Source organism: Bos javanicus, chromosome 3 (assembly GCF_032452875.1).
Source record: "Bos javanicus breed banteng chromosome 3, ARS-OSU_banteng_1.0, whole genome shotgun sequence".
Classification (NCBI taxonomy): Eukaryota; Metazoa; Chordata; class Mammalia; order Artiodactyla; family Bovidae; genus Bos; species Bos javanicus.
The window spans coordinates 45,288,561-45,306,183 of NC_083870.1; the positions used below are offsets into that span (position 1 = coordinate 45,288,561).

The 17,623-nt window shown below is 38.8% G+C and overlaps 1 long non-coding RNA gene across 1 annotated transcript in view; it reads right to left on the bottom strand.

Moving 5' to 3' along the window:
• Window positions 1-914: 914 nt before the first annotated feature.
• LOC133244242 (uncharacterized) overlaps window positions 915-17,623 on the bottom strand; it is a 29,565-nt gene continuing 12,856 nt past the window's right edge. The window contains exon 3 of the long non-coding RNA XR_009735339.1: window positions 915-1,455. This is a non-coding gene — a long non-coding RNA (uncharacterized LOC133244242). The remainder of the gene's footprint in view (window positions 1,456-17,623) is intronic.

Genomic DNA, 17,623 nt, shown 5'->3' on the forward strand with positions numbered 1-17,623 from the left:
TACTTAGGAATATATCTACCTAAAGAAACTAAAGACCTATATATAGAAAACTATAAAACACTGGTGAAAGAAATCAAAGAGGACACTAATAGATGGAGAAATATACAATGTTCATGGATTGGAAGAATCAATATAGTGAAAATGAGTATACTACCCAAAGCAATTTATAGATTCAATGCAATCCCTATCAAGCTACCAACAGTATTCTTCACAGAGCTAGAACAAATAATTTCACAATTTGTATGGAAATACAAAAAACCTCGAATAGCCAAAGCGATCTTGAGAAAGAAGAATGGAACTGGAGGAATCAACCTACCTGACTTCAGGCTCTACTACAAAGCCACAGTTATCAAGACAGTATGGTACTGGCACAAAGACAGAAATGTAGATCAATGGAACAAAATAGAAAGCCCAGAGATAAATCCACGCACATATGGACACCTTATCTTTGACAAAGGAGGCAAGAATATACAATGGATTAAAGACAATCTCTTTAACAAGTGGTGCTGGGAAAACTGGTCAACCACTTGTAAAAGAATGAAACTAGAACACTTTCTAACACCAGAGATTTTTAATGATGGTCCTAAATAGATTACAACTTCAGGCATGGAATAAAAGTATTCAAATCATGCTAAACTGAGGACTCTAATATCAATCCATAGACATTTTAATGAAAATAAATCATCACACAGTAGCATTCTTGTTGTATTTGGCCAGAAAGAATAACTGCAAGTGCCCTTTTGAATTCCCCATCATAAATCCCTTTGCTGGGCCACCTTCCCTCTTTCTTTGCGAGCACATCGGTACAATGTCACTTGGCCAACAAGAACTTCCTCTAAAAGGTTTGACAAGCCAAACAGCATGTAGAGTCTAACAGACAGTAGATTTACAATCCAATATGAAATAGTGTTCTTGCCTGGAGAACCCCGTGGACGAAGGAGCCTGGTGGGCTGCTATCCAGGGGGTTGCACAGAGTCGGACATGACTGAAGCGACTTAGCATGCATGTATGCATTGGAGAAGGAAATGGCAACCCACTCCAGTGTTCTTGCCTGGGTGGGCTGCTGTCTATGGGTCACACAGAGTCGGACATGACTGAAGCGACTTGGCAGCAGCAGCATGAGATAGTTATCACTTTTACATAGAAACCTAGGCAATGCATATCTGAGCATATTATTACAGGATGTTTATCTCTCACTCAAAGGCAAAGGATGAACATGCTTGCCTTTCCCTCAGAAGAAAACTGCTTTAAAACATAAACTGCAAAGTTTGCCTCAAATGCCTTTTAAACTGTGTATCTCCAAGACAATTCTCAAATGAAAACAGTGAAGAATATGTTCAATGATTTCTAGTAAACTTAACTTTGAATTTTTCTGTCCAGGAGCATAATATCAGCTCACCACAAACAATGCCTTGTTTAAGTAACGCACATTCCGTTCTAATTCGTTCATAGATTCTATCAAGAAAAAAACAAAATCATTAAAGATAAAGAAGCACCAATCCTCTAAGCTGCTTTGTTGTATTTATATCTTAAGAAATTGTACCTTGAGTCACGAATTAAAAATCAGTTGTCAGCTTCCCTTAATAATTAATGCCAAAACGAACAACTGTTTCAAGTACAACACATTCCATTTAATGTTAAACAGCGTTATATTTACTGTAATTCCACCTTTCATCCTAATGTCAACTTCTAAATCTTTAATGCTTTAATCACACTTCTTTTTCTGATATCCCTTGTGAGTTCCTCAAACCAATGCCCACTCCTTTGTGATAAGGTGGGCATTTTATGCTGCAAGGGTTAGTCAGCAGCAATTGTTAATTATTAAGGAAAACAAAATATAGCTGCTGGAAAATTGTGTTTGTTCCCAGCAGGGCATGTCACCTTTAATCTCTACTGATACTGAGGCGAGTGAAGTCATAAAAGGAAATAATGCATTTCAAGAACATGGCCCCATAGAAAATTAAAGAATTTCCTATAAAATTAATAAGCCTAATTACAGATAATGTCCATATTTTCCTTTCAGTAGGTTATCCGCCTTTCTGATAGAGAGCTGGAAAGAGGGGAAGCACAGGGTGAGTTCCCAAGGAGCTGCTTAGTTGCTGGTTGGGTGGAGCAGGAAAAATGAGAAGAAAGTCAAACTTTGTATCACAGGGCTTCTGTTTTTCCTGGAAACTAATGAGAGCATGAAAGGCTAATATGTGTTAAGAATGCTGTCTGCAAGGTAATGTACTTGGTGAGGTATTCTAGTTCTGTCATTGACCATGTTTGGGAGCCTTGGACCATTATTTCACCTGAGACTCCATTTCCTCACTTTTAACATGGATTACTTTGAGAATTAGTTTAAGATATTTTATGCAAAGCTCTTCGTGAAATGCTTGGAACCCCAAAACCCTGCACTAAGTGAATAGTTGTTGAATTGTCCCTGCAATTCTGAAAATTAGCTACTATTAACCCCACTCTCATTATTCTCCATTGTAAGCAGCTAGTGTCAGAGGACCCAAAATGTTAACTTGGTTCCTTCACACATTCAAAGACTTCAAAGACTGAGCTAAGATTATGTTCTTCATGTAGAAAAAGGACCATTCCCACCCCCCAAAAGACAGTTGAGTAATAAGTTGATGAAGATTTATTACTCTTCTTCAATAGGTAAGTTTTTTTTTTTTTTTTAACTTAGTGTTTACAGAAATTCAAGTGGGAAAGATAGCTATATGGCAATTTCAAGAAGGAAGAGCCTCAGTGAAAGAACAGCCCTTCAAAGTATACCAAACGTCCATATTCTTAAATGCCTGCTGTGCACTGCTCAAAACCTGCAACCTCCTTCAGGGGTCAAAAGCCACAATTACCATCCCCAAATGAGTCTGGAGTAGTGAAACTACAATAAAGGCAATTGGACAAAGCCTATTAATGCTTTGAAAGTTTTTAGAGTTGACTGAGCTTTGTGGTGCTTCTGAGGAGGAGGTAATCTTATTGGGCCAGACTCTTTAGGACTCAGGAATTGAAACTGAAAAGAATCCTCACAGTAGTCCTAATGTAAAAAAAAAAAAAAAATTCCTAACCATATTGGTTCATAAACTATTTTGAAAATTTGTGGAATCTTATGAATAAAGAAAAAATGTACATAAGTACTTAGGTATCCTGTATGGATTTTGCTTTTGATCTAGTGAATTTTAAGAGTTTAAAGTCTCAGTTAGGCTTTAAGTCAGAGCAAGTCTTTTTATTCTATCTTCAGCCCATGTGCCTTCCCTGAGGAATGGAGTTGCCCTTGATGTGCTCAGTGGTCCTCAGGTGGCTGCTGATTGACCACTGTGGGGCTGGGTATTCCAAGAGCATAATATCTGCTCAGAATTTGTGAATTTACATCCAATGTTCCAGAATATCTGGCCCAGCCTAATGACAAAGACCCTTCAGAATGGTTACTTTTTCAAGTCAACCCTTCACACTTGCTAGTCCAGTGAATAATTTCTAATAATATATCTTATATGAAATATATCTTAATATGAACTTTTGATTCACGTGAGGTTAAGTATATATGAAGGCATTTTTATAAACTATAAGGCATATGCAACCCACAATGAAAACTCCTTGACTTTTCATTTTAAGAAAAAGATAGAAAAATGACAAGGAAATGAATACTTTCCTTTTTTTCCCCATGTTATCCTTATAGCAGCTCTCAATAATAACTCTTTTTTATGCTTAAGAAAATGCACATCATTTAAATGTAAAAGTTTCTGTTTAGTATCCTAAAAATGTTTACCATACTTCTCCATGATGCAAAGATTAAATAAATTGCTGAGGTATGAAACTTGGGCAGAATATTCCTTAACGAAGATATTCCTTACTGACTTTAGATTGATGTTGTGCCAATAAGGGAAAAAAACAGCATTCAGCAGCTGCACTTTCTCAGCTGTAGGAGAATATTCCATAATGATCAGAAACTGTGCAACATAACAGGACAAATCTTAGTTGTTAAAATCATGATCTTCAGATTTAGACACACCTGAGCCCGACTTACACCCCTAGCACTTACGAGGTGTGTGACCATGGAAAATTGACTTAATGTCTCAAAGCCCTATTTGCTTCATTAATTAAAAGGAAGCATATTTCTCATGAGGCTGTTGTGTAGATTAAATGAGAGATGCAGGTTAAGTGCTTGGCATAGGTCTGATGCATAGTAAGCCATCTGTGTATGTTATCATTTGTCCTGTCGTTTATCATGTATTTATTACACATGTCCTATGAATCCCTTTAATGGTTCTTGAAAACTGAAATTCCAGGAGAGCTGAAGTAACCTATTACGATAGGCTACTCTGTCTTTTTTGAGTTTTATCTCCTTTTTCTTGAGCTTTAATCTCTTGGCTCTGTTTCTACTAATACTATGCATTTTTCCTCTCATTTCTCCAAACAGAGCAGACTTTCTGCTCAGCATTAAGGGAAACAGAGGTAAATAGGGCACAACGCCTGTTTTGATGACCTTGATATTTAGTGAGGCAGAGCAGAAAATGTCAGTGATTACCTTACGCAGGTAGTATTGGAGCCCAGAGAAGGAGCACGGAGGAGATGATTCAATTGCTGGGGTGGGTGAAGAACTACAAGGAATATGACATAAGCAGCAAAGTTATCATGTGCAAAGGTAGACAGGTGAAGCTAGCCAGGCAGCCGTAAGGCCAACCATGAAGGTATAATAAACCTCAAGGATCGGAATGTCACTCTGCAGGAAATGAAGAATTAATGATGTGGGGATGACGATGATCTAAGGGAAAGGGGGGAGTGGAAGATGACTTATAAGGGTGAGCCTAGAGTCATAGAGGGCCAGGATGCCAGGTCCTGAACTAGAGATGCAAAAGGAAGAGCAGAATTACAGGAAGAGAATGACTTCTGTTTGGAACACACTGAGCTGGTTTGTAAAGATGTTGAATGTCATCTGCTTCTTTTTTTCCCACCTAGAATGGGAGCTTGAGGTATGGACCCATTATTTTTCTCCCAGGCCTGCCATAGCAAAGGGCAACAAATTGGGTGGCTTAAAATTTTATTCTTTTATGGTTTTTGAGGCTATATGTCTGAAATCAGTGGGGTGACAGGCTATGCTCCCCTCTGAAGGCTCAAGGGGAGAATCCTTCCTTGACTTTTCCTGGCTTCTGGTGGTTACCAGAAATCCTTGGGTTCCTAGGCTTGTAGATGCATCACTCTAACCTCCACCTTCACTTTCACATGACACACTCCTCTCCTATGTCTGTGTCTTCTTCTTTCAAAGCTATCAGTCATTGGATTAGGGCCCACCCTAATTCAGGATGACTTCATCCTAACTTGGTTACACCTGCAAAGACCCTATTTCCAAATAAGGTCATATTCACAGGTTCTGGTGAACATGAATTTTGGAGGAACACAGCAGTACAACTCCTACATCCCATTTATGAGGATGTAATCAGTGGTTGATGGCCTTTGAAAACCCAAGGAAATCATGCACACCACCTGTACAAAACCACCACTTGATAGAGGCCACTGGAAGCACAGAAACCACAATGCATAATAATCTGCCCAGTAACGTAAGAATATCTTAGGTGTCTCTGTCCATTCTCCTGCCCAGATCCAACAGACCTTAGGAAAAGAAATGTTTCAGAGGTCTACATAAACCCTTGGAGTAGTAAAGGAAACGCAAGAAAGTTCACTAAATCCACACTGCTTATTTAAAAGGTAGAGGAGAGGTGTGAATTAAATATTGGGATTAAGATCATATGTTCAGTTCAGTTCAGTTGCTCAGTCGTGTCCAACTCTTTGTGACCCCATGAATCGCAGCACGCCAGGCCTCCCTGTCCATCACCAACACCCTGAGTTCACTCAGACTCACGTCCATCGAGTCAGTGACGCCATCCAGCCATCTCATCCTCTGTCGTCCCCTTCTCCTCCTGCCCCCAATCCTTCCCAGCATCAGAGTCTTTTCCAATGAGTCAACTCTTCGCATGAGGTGGCCAAACTACTGGAGTTTCAGCTTCAACATCAGTCCTTCCAAAGAAATCCCAGGGCTGATCTCCTTCAGAATGGACTGGTTGGATCTCCTTGCAGTCCAAGGGACTCTCAAGAGTCTTCTCCAACACCACAGTTCAAGAGCATCAATTCTTCGGTGCTCAGCTTTCTTCACAGTCCAACTCTCACATCCATACATGACCACAGGAAAAACCATAGCCTTGACTAGACGAACCTTTGTTGGCAAAGTAATGTCTCTGCTTTTCAATATGCTATCTAGGTTGGTCATAACTTTTCTTCCAAGGAGGAAGCATCTTTTAATTTCATGGCTGCAGTCACCATCTGCAGTCACCATCTGCAGTGATTTTGGAGCCCCCCAAAATAAAGTCTGACACTGTTTCCACTATTTCCCCATCTATTTCCCATGAACTGATGGGACCAGATGCCATGATCTTTGTTTTCTGAATGTTGAGTTTTAAGCCAACTTTTTCACTCTTCTCTTTTACTTTCACCAAGAGGCTTTTTAGTTCCTCTTCACCTTCTGCCATAAAGGTGGTGTCATCTGCATATCTGAGTTTATTGATATTTCTCCCGGCAATCTTGACTCCAGCTTGTGCTTCTTCCAGCCCAGTGTTTCTCATGATATACTCTGCATATAAGTTAAATAAGCAGGGTGACAATATACAGCCTTGATATACTCCTTTTCCTATTTGGAACCACTCTGTTGTTCCATGTCCAGCTCTAACTGTTGCTTCCTAACCTGCGTACAAATTTCTCAAGAGGCAGGTCAGGTGGTCTAGTATTCCCATCTCTTTCAGAATTTTCCACAGTTTATTGTGATCCACACAGTCAAAGGCTTTGGCATAGTCAATAAAGCAGAAATAGATGTTTTTCTGGAACTCTCTTGCTTTTTTGATGATCCAGCGGATTCAGACTTAAATTGAAGAAAGTAGGGAAAACCATTAGATCATTCAGGTATAACCTAAATCAAATCCCTTATGATTATACAGTGGAAGGGAGAAATAGATTTAAGGGACTAGATCTGATAGATAGAGTGCCTGATGAACTATGGACTGAGGTTTGTGACATTGTACAGGAGACAGGGATCAAGACCATCCCCATGGAAAAGAAATGCAAAAAAAAAAAAAAAAATCCTATGTTATATTGGACTTAATTTTAATAACTAATAATGGCTTAAAACTTATGGGATCATCCCAGATATCATAAGGAGGCAAAAATTAAGATTTAACATGGTAAAGTGAAAGTCAGTTATTGGAAAATAAAATGCACATCTAAACCCCCAAATATAGACAGAAGGTTCCTCTGATTACAGGCATTAAGAGATGTCTAATTAGGCTGAGATGTCACAATTTAGCCAAGGTCAAAGGCCTTAACAGAGCTCACTGGAACAGAGGAAAAACCTCAAGTTGCTTTACCCTACTACGTCTGTAAGGCAGGACCCAAACGTAGCCAAGGAGAGAATTTCACTCAGAATGAAGATAAGAAAAGTTCTTATGTTCATGAAGCCAAAGCAAGCCCCAGAGGACTTGTATTACACTGACCTCCTTCTCTACATCTGTCTTTGCCTTTTTACTGTCTGCAAAGGAATTTAAGTTTTATACAATAATATTCTCTTTTCCTCCACATAGCACTCTCTTTCTTGACTCCAGTCCTGATGGTTTTTGGCAAAGAACATTCATCCTTTTTTAAAATACTCAGTGTCACCTTGCAAATCACTCTCCACCTCCCACTCCTCAGCTGACCCTCCTCCCATCAACCATGATTCCCTAAAGACACCCTTTTCAGGCAGAAGAGGGTACTAAGAGTCAAACAAGAAAACTGAAAAGTGAAAAAGAATATTGGAGTTGATCAAAACGAGGAAACTTTGTTTAGCCATGGTTTCAAATCCCCTCTGGTCATCGGAGTAGGTATTCGAAGCATACTGTTTGAACTGAGGTTCACCATCAGCCACATTTTTAAAAAGTGTACTTTTCTAGTATTACTATGCCAGCTGGAGTTACTTATTTCATTTCAGATCAGTAGGAATCCACAGGCTGCATAAAAATACATTAAGGAATGTTTATAAGATGGCAAACAGGACCAAATGTATGGGAAAGAATAATATTGTGCATTGCTCATTACAAACATGATTATTTTGTGTATGTAACGGATGTGTTGTTAAGGCACAGTGGGTTGTTTGAAGTTTACAAGTTTGTTATGGATTGATTTATTCATGAAATGCTTTGTTTCTATGACAACTTTATTGGTTTGCCTGTGGTCTAAATACATATAGGCATGGCAGGAATTCCACGGTACAAAACAAATTACACACTCCCCCCTGAATCAGTTGCTGCCTTTAGGGAGTGTAGCAAAAGGATTTCCAACCAGGGCAGACATCACCATACAGAGGGCCAGCATTAGAGAGCTCACATAACAAAGGGGAAAAAGGCTTTCAAAAAAGAACAACTTAAAAGTCTCCAACGGCCTCCAACTCTGTAATATAAGGAAAGATGGAAATGAGCAGCAAAATGTCCAACCCAAGATAAGAGAAATACAGTCTACCCACAATGCATGAGGTTTTTATTTAAGAAAAAACACTGATCAAAGACTCATATTTCCTGCTATAAATAATACCCCTTGAAGGATACCATTAATATTCACAACAGTTGGGTAACTACAAAAGACACTGAGAATTGTTGTTTAGAGAAAATAATAATGGGTTTTGGGAAGATAAAAGAGAAAGATGGAAGGGAAAAAAGAGAGAGAGAAAGAAAGATATTTACTGTGGACCAAGGATAATCATGGAGGGTAATGGCTCTGAGTTATCCAGGGAAACTTAAGACAGGGAAATCATGCCTGAGGAGACTTGGACCTTTTGAAAGATGGAAATGAGAGGGCAGCATTGAGATAATTTTCCTCAATTTGCCCCAGAAATGCATACCCATGAATTTATGGGAGAAAAATTAAAATGAAGAAGATTATTTAGAATAAAATTGTTGCTCTTTATATATCCAAAAAATGCCATGTTACATAGTGGATATAGTCTTATATTCAGTGAGATAAAGTAAATTTAGAGAAAAATACACATGAAGAAAGATGCATTTACCCAAAATCATTATTTTAAATTTTTGTAAAAGCCACTTCAAATTTGTCTGCTCTTATTATCATTTACACAGACTTTTTTTTGTGTTGGTAAAGGTAGAAGATTTATTTTGAGGTATAGAACTGCCGACACAACCTTCTCTTAGAATCAGTCCCTCTCTCCATTTCCCTGCCAATGGGCTGGATTAGACAAACATATCTCTAACATGTGACTCCACATCACAGCCATCACAGATTAAGTCTGAGTTGAACATCTATCTGATTGAGGGGAACCGATCCACTCAAGTATTATCAACTAATTAGTTACTTTCAATAAATTACATATTCAAAAAATAATGGGGAGGGGGCATCACAAAACGAAAGGTCATGTCAAGTGAGATGTGGCGCAGGCATAATCAGCAATGGTGCACCAATGCCATTCTCCAGAGAGAAGCAGAAACAGTGGAGCAGGTGCACCAGAGGACACAGACATATACAAGCCACAAAAGAGACGAGAGAAATGGAGAGAAGAGATGTCAACCCCAGAGGACTCCAGTTCCCTGTTGGCTGCAACTTATTTCTCTGAAGATACTACGTCTTTTCAGTGAATTGTTTCTTTGTGCTGTTGCTCAGTCGCTCAGTTGTGTCTGACTCTTTGCAACCCCATGAACATCAGCATGCCAGGCTTCCCTGTCCTCCATTATCTCCTGGAGCTTGCTCAAATTCATGTCCATTGAGTCGCTGATGCCATCCAACCATCTCATCCTGTTTCCCCCTTCTCTTCCTGCCTGCAATCTCTCCCAGCATCAGTCTTTTCTAATGAGTTGGCTCTTCACAATAGGTGGCCAAAGTATTGGAGCTTCAGCTTCAACATCAGTCCTTCCAATGAATATTCAGGGTTGATTTCCTTTAGGATCAACTGGTTTGATATTCCTGCTCTTCAAGGGACTCTGAAGAATATTCTCCAGCACCACGATTCCAAAGTATCAATTCTTTGGTGCTCAGCCTTCTTTATGGTCCAACTCTCACATCCGTACATAACTAATGGAAAAACTATAGCTTTGACTAGACAGACCTTTGTCAGCAAAATGATGTCTCTGCTTTTTAATACATTGTCTAGGTTTGTCAGAGCTTTCTCCCAAGGAGCAAGCATCTTTTAATTTCATGGCTGCAGTCACCATCTGCAGTGATTTGGGAGCCCAAGAAAATAAAAGTCTACCACTGTTTCCATTATTTCCCCATCTATTTGCCATGAAGTGATAAGGCCAGATGCCATGATCTTAGTTTTTTGTGCTAACTTGAGGGAATTTTTTTCCCCTTGCAACTAAAGAACTTTGTTTAAACTGTATAATCTTATTACATCCTTCCTAACAATGATTCATTTACCTCTTCCGAGGAAATACATTCCATTCTATAGCAACTATGGACACAACATAATTACAGAGGTCAGGTAACCAACGTGAAAAAAACACTGTAACATGTCCCAGATATTGTCAGTGTATTTGTTGTTGCTGTTTTGAGTTGCTAAGTTGTGTTCTTTTCCAACCCCATGGATGGTAAACCACCAGGCTCCTTCTGTCCATAGCATTTTCCAGGCAAGAATACTGGAGTGGATTGCCAGTTCCTTCTCCAGGGGATCTTCCTGACCCAGGGATTGAACCTGTGTCTTCTGTGTCGGTAGGCAGATTCTTTACCACTGAGCCACCAGGGAAGCCTGTCAGTGCATTGCCTGGTTGTAACTAGCTGACTACCTGGATGGCCCAGTTGGTCTAAACATTAATCAGTGAGAAAATTTCAAACCAGTATAAGCGTCATTGATCTTAGTGGTGCAAAGCAATGCTGTATACGTTTTATATATTACATAGGTAATATTAGTCTTTATTTTTTGCACTTGATAGAGTCTAGTCAAATGAAACTTGGTGAATGAAACATCCTAGAAATCATCTCGTTCTAAAAAGTTACAACCCAAATACATTTATATTGTAGTTTACACAAATTGTACTTGTGTGATTGAGCCGGGAATGTGTGTATGCATGTGTGCTCATGAGTATTCGACTATTTGCGACCCCACGGACTATAGCCTGCCAGGTTCCTCTGGCCATGAAATTTTCCAAACAAGAATCCTGGAGCGGGTTGGCATTTGAATTGGGAATATGTTCATATATAATAATTGAGCATTCCACATTTGGACTTTAGGCTTTGGGTGTTTGCTGTGACACCACGAAGAGCTTACACATCAGTCTTATGAAGTTACTACTCCCACAAAGTACTAGGAAATCACCACTTACATACCAACATGCTTGTCTTGAATTCAAACCTCTCCCAGATTTGGAAAGAAATCAGTAAACATATTCATGACTGTGTCTCATCAAAATCACTTTCACAATTTGACTCAAAACCACAGAAAAAAATGAGTGACTTCCAGGGGAACTGAATACTGAATTTTTCTCGGGGAAATTAAGTGCTTTTCTCCATCACTGGCTCATTTTTATTTTAACAAAGATTTTTTGAGGCCCTATAATGTGCACACATTTTCCTCACTTTGGAGATCATCCATCATCCAGTGGGCCAGACAATAAATAAGTAAATCAATCAATAAAATCCTGACAAATGATGATAAGTGCTATGTGGGAAACCAATGTGGGGCTGAGACAGGTAAAAATAGTGAAATGGGAGAAAAATTACTGTAGATAAAATAGTTTGACAGTGATTTTTTAAGCTGAGATCTGACTAGTGAGTCTGGCACATGAAAAGCTCTTAATATATTATTATTGAGTTATGGGGGTAAGCATGTAAAGATGGGAAGAAATATTCTAAAATACAGGGAAACTAGATTTTAAAAGGATCTTGAGGCAAGAAAGAGTTTTGAATGTCTGAAAAATAAAAGTAGTAGTCACAGCTAACACTGTTCTAAATTCTTTATTTCTATCACATCCTTTGAGAAAAGACCATGAATGTGGCTCATGAAAAGCTCTTACTATATATTTATTGAATAAATGGATTTTTAAAATAACTGACTACATTCTATTGAAGTCTAATTACTTATCTGATGCAAAATATAGGATTATTTTGAAAGGAAAGTGGCCTGGCTTATAAGTACTGTAGAAGGTACTCAAGATGTTAACTAGACTTATTGTGGTAATCATTTTGCAATATATATAAATCAAATCATTACACTGTACAACTCAATCTAACTTAATGAAAGTGAACGTGTTAGCTGCTCAGTCATGTCTGACTCTTTGCGATCTCATGGACTGTATAGTCTGACAGGTTCCTCTCCACAGAATTCTCCAGGCAAGCATACTGGAGTGGGTTGCCATTTCCTACTCCAGGGGATCTTCCTGATCCAGGGATCAAACCTGGGTCTCCAACATTGCCACCACACCTGAATCTAATATAATGTTCTATGTCAATTATACTTCAATTAAAAAATAAGAAAGATACCCAATGACACTGGTCTGCACCCCTGCTATTTAAACAAAAATCACTTTTCTAAATAATGAGTCTCTTTTAGGGGTTCAGCTTCTGGAATATATTTTTACTTCATAGTTACAAAGAAATCTGTCCAGATAAAAGCTCTCACAATCGCATTGCACAACTCCAGGGGGCACTATTCACAACCTATTCTTTGTGAATGGTGCTCACTGGAATTTTGTAAGGCAGTGGCCTTGCTGATGAAGCTGTATTTCCACAGAGGTCACTGGGATACAAAGTAGATGTGTCTGGCTTACATAATCACACTTAGCTCTGAAGATAAAAAAGAAAAGAGAAGAAAAGTCAAATCTCCTTAGAAGAGGCTCATAGAGAATCCTTCTGGGGAACACATAGCATATGAACATTTTATCTCAACACTTTAGTGCCAGAACCATTTTGCTAATTTGACATGGGAAGCACTAATAAGATAAAAAGCTCAGGCGTCCTCATCCCATTAGCACTTCCTCTATAGTTTTTCTGACCCATATTCTGACCTGATCTCTCCCATATTCCCCATGGCTTGTATTGTACTGATTAAAACCTTCATCCTTTTGAAAAGATGTTGGGGAATTGACTGGATTTAACTAAAATTTCCAGCTTAAATTACCCTGTGATTTTAAGCTGATCAGAACCCATTTAACATAGGCACAAGTGGCCAAGGCAGGGGATAGACAACAGAGTAGAGAAAGTACATAAACAGAAGGAGCCAGTTAATAGGCAATTAAAGCTTCATTGCTTTCCCACCACCACAAAGCTCCTTATCTAGACTCACAAATGCAAGGAAGAAAGCCAGCCAGTTGAAATCACTGTTTATTTTGCTTGGCCTTTTCAGAGTTTTCTTTTTATTTTTTTGTTTTCTTAGATTAATCTGCATTCACTCAGAACTCATATCTTTCAACCCCCTAGCCTCATCTCTGCCTGAACTATTTTAGAATTTCTCTTTATCAGAAATACTTTGATCTCTTCTCATTTCAAACATGCCAGTTTATTTTAAAGAAAAATAATTAAGGACTATGGATTTATTCATCCCTAACACTCTAAGTGAAACATAATCCTTCTTTGCTCTTCTCCTTGCCAGGGTACATAGCCAGGCTTCAGTTATTTCCTGTTTTAATTACCACAACCACCTTCTTCTTGGCCTTTCTTTCCCATATTTTCTCTTTCTTATTCTATTTAGATCATCCTGCCAAGTCAATTTTCCTTGCACATTAGGGACCATGTTGGTGTTCCCTGGATCTTGACACAAGCTCCTCTGACATTTATGTTCCAACTGCAGACTGTCACGTTCAAGGCTTCTTTCTCCTACTAGTACTTTGTTTTCTGCTTCTGCATTCAACTTAGGCATCAGTTCCTTAGCACGTGGTCTTTTTTTTTTTTTCTTCCTGTTTCTCAATTGGGTGGTAATTTCTGTAGGTAGGAGGCATGACCACTTTTTTCTACTTGTCAAGTGGAGTACAGTAGTACAGGAGAGGAGATCTAGAAACAGTCCAGCACGAGGATTCATTTCTGAGAGGAGCAAACTAGGACACAAAAGGTGCAGGGAGCTGCTTCCCAGTCATCCTGATGGATGCTGTTGCAGAGGCCAGGGTAGAAGCCTCCCAGTTCTTCCTTAGGGCTCTTCCCTTCCACCAGAGGTTCCTAATGTTTCTAAGCATTAGGACCCCTTCTTGATGTCAACATTTTTTAAGAGACTTCTGGTTGAAAACAGTAGCTTGAAAACATTTATATATTTTTCTTTAAGAAAATCCATCTACAATTATTGTAAAGAATACAAAGATGGGGCTTCCCTGGTGGCTCAAAGGTGAGGCATCCACCTGCCAAGCCAGGAGACATGGATTTGATCCCTGGTGTGGAAAGATCCCACATACCATGAAGCAACTAAGCCTGTGTGCCACAACTACTGAGCCTCTGCTCCAGAGGCCAGGAACTTCAACTACCGAGTCCATGGGTTGCAACTACTGAAGCCTGTGTGTCCTAGAACCCACACTCTGTAACAAGAGAAGCCACCGCAATGAGCAGCCTGAGCACCCCACCCGTAAATGGAAAGTAGCCCCCACTAGTCACAACTAGAGAAAAGTCTGCACAGCAATAAATATCCACCACAGCCAAAAATAAATAATCAAAATTATTTTTTTAAAAGAAAGAATACAAAGGTGTAAATCCATGATATCTCATGGAGAGAAAGAAGGAATCGGCAGATGATAGAATTTCATCATCTGGAAAGTGAAGAGTATTTGAAGGATAATTGCTGATAAATCAGGGAAGGAAAAAATCATAGCCTAGGGTTGGGAATCTCTAAATATTTCTGAATATTTTAAATAAACACATACAATAGCACACACATTATATATATTTCATCTGGTCCCATCACTTCATGGGAAATAGATGAGGAAACAGTGGAAACAGTGTCAGACTTTGTTTTTTTGGGCTCCAAAATCACTGCAGATGGTGACTGCAGGCATGAAATTAAAAGACGCTTACTCCTTGGAAGAAAAGTTATGACCAACCTAGATAGCATATTGAAAAGCAGAGACATTACTTTGCCAACAAAGGTCCGTCTGGTCAAGGCTATGGTTTTTCCAGTTTATGGATGTGAGAGTTGGACTGTGAAGAAAGCTGAGCGCCGAAGAATTGATGCTTTTGAACTGTGGTGTTGGAGAAGACTCTTGAGAGTCCCTTGGACTGCAAGGACATCCAACCAGTCCATTCTAAAGGAGATCAGTCCTGGGTGTACTTTGGAAGGAATGATGCTAAAGCTGAAACTCCAGTACTTTGGCCACCTGATGCAAAGAGTTGACTCATCATAAAAGACTCTGACGCTGGGAGGGATTGGGGGCAGGAGGAGAAGGGGACAACAGAGGATGAGATGGCTGGATGGCATCACGGACTCAATGAACATGAATTTGAGTGAACTCCGGGAGTTGGTGATGGACAGGGAGGCCTGGTGTGCTGGAATTCATGGGGTTGCAAAGAGTTGGATACGATTGATAGACTGAACTAAACTGAGTGTCTTATTTATTATTAAACTTTCTAGGCAATTATATAATAGCATGCTTGCGTGCATGCGTAGTCACCGAGTTGTGTCTGACTCTTTGTGACCCCATGGACTGCAGCCTGCCAGGCTTCTCTGTCCATGGGATTCTCCAGGCAAGAATACTGGAGTGGGTTGCCATGCCCTCCTCATATAACAGCATACATTGTTTTTTAATAAAAAATTAAAATTATATTTACAAATGCACTATTTTAAAATTGAGCAAGTCTGTGTTAGTAGAAACCATATTTTTTGAGTGAACAAATGCTCAAAAGGTTAGTTCAAATTCAGGAGTTTATTAAAGTAAATTTCTTATTTATTGATCAAATTATATTTGCATACATGTGAAACACAATATGTATGTATAAAGGTCATGTTTTCAGTACACAGATATTGATGTCCACATGGTTGACCAGACTCCTTAAAATAACTTGTTAGTTATTGCACTTTGGGAACCACAACTCCAGACTATTCTGTCAATCTTTTAAGAGATTGAACTGCTTGAATGCAGTTAGGATTAGAAAAACAACAGAAAAGTCTGATGAAACATGATACCTTAGCCAATGCAGGCAATATTTCTTTGTAGGACTGAATGTCAGTAGAAGATTTACTTGGATTAGAGGAGATTTGAGCTTTTGAGAAAGTATGTAGAAGCCAAGGAGCCAGTGAGCAGAGAGGTTATTTACCTATGGAAAGAGAAGTAGACTTCATTCAATGACAAAACAATGTATTTGAACAATGCAGAAAGCTCATCAAAGTCATATTTATGGGACTGAGCTTAATAGATGTTAAGTCAGGATCTATTTCCTTTTGAAAAGTAATATAAATAATTCAATTTTGACCTTTATTTACATATTTTAATAAAGCTTTAGTTATTTAGGATAATTTCAGGTTAATTCTCCTGAATAAATTAGATAATTGTCTTCATTCTCAGATTGGTAATGAGAGCTAGTGTCAGACCTGTTACAAAAATGAATAACACTGTAGGCAGCATACTGTTTTCTCCTATGCTTTCAGTCAGACCCAGCCTTTTTCTATTTCCAAATAAAAGGGACATTCATTCCAGTCAACTAGCTCCAGTTCCGGCTTTCAGATTCATGCTCTTGTAATCCTTGTGTTCTCACCATCTTTGTAATGGTACTAAGTCTATCTTGATAGCTTCCAGATCCTCAAAGTCAATCTGTTAAAAAATGTTGACTAAAATGGCTCAATTCTGTATTCAAGACAAAACATTTTTCAAAAGAAGAAAATCTCCCTAATATGAAAAATCTTTATAGACCTTCTTTCTGATGCAACTCTGAGTTGCTCTGAGTTACTACTGAGTTACTGATGCAACTCTGAGTAACTCTGAGCTACTATCACTCTCAACCTCTTTAAAAGCACACTCCTGCCTCCCCTCTCTCTCTCCCTCTCATCTCTCTTTCTCACTGCCTAAATTTTTTTGGCCCTCGAATTTCACCATGAGGTATGTGGGCTATGATCATGTAAGAATTTTGAAAGAAATTTTCACAGTGCTGACTGTCTATCTCCATCAGAGAGATGAAGCAGATACATTTCTATATAAGTGTAAGTAACAAATAAGAAAATAAGTACACCAGAACTCTATTCATTAGATTTAAGAAATAGATTCTTTACAATAGATAAAAGGACACCAGCTGAAGGAGCAACCCAGTGACCCAAACTTTAAGCAACATGAAATTTTTAGAAATAGTCACTATTTTCTCTTTGTACCTGACAGTTGTCAGCAAAAATGAAGATCAGTACTATGGCACCCAAGCACTCTATAGTGTAACTGTTACAGGGTTATAATGGTACCACTTTTCTGCAAAATTTTGGAAATACTTTACTATTGTTTTCATCAGTCAAAATAGGTTATGGTAACAAAAAAGAAAAAAGCAAGGAAATTATTTCTATTTCATGCCACAAGTCCATGGGATCTGGAGATTGGGATTAGAGGGTACAGACTCTACTCATCATGGTGACTCAGAGATCCAAACTGATGGGTGCTCTATCTCAACACACATGTCTGTGCTCACCTCAGTAAGGAGAAAAAAGCACACTGTATGGGAAGGTCCT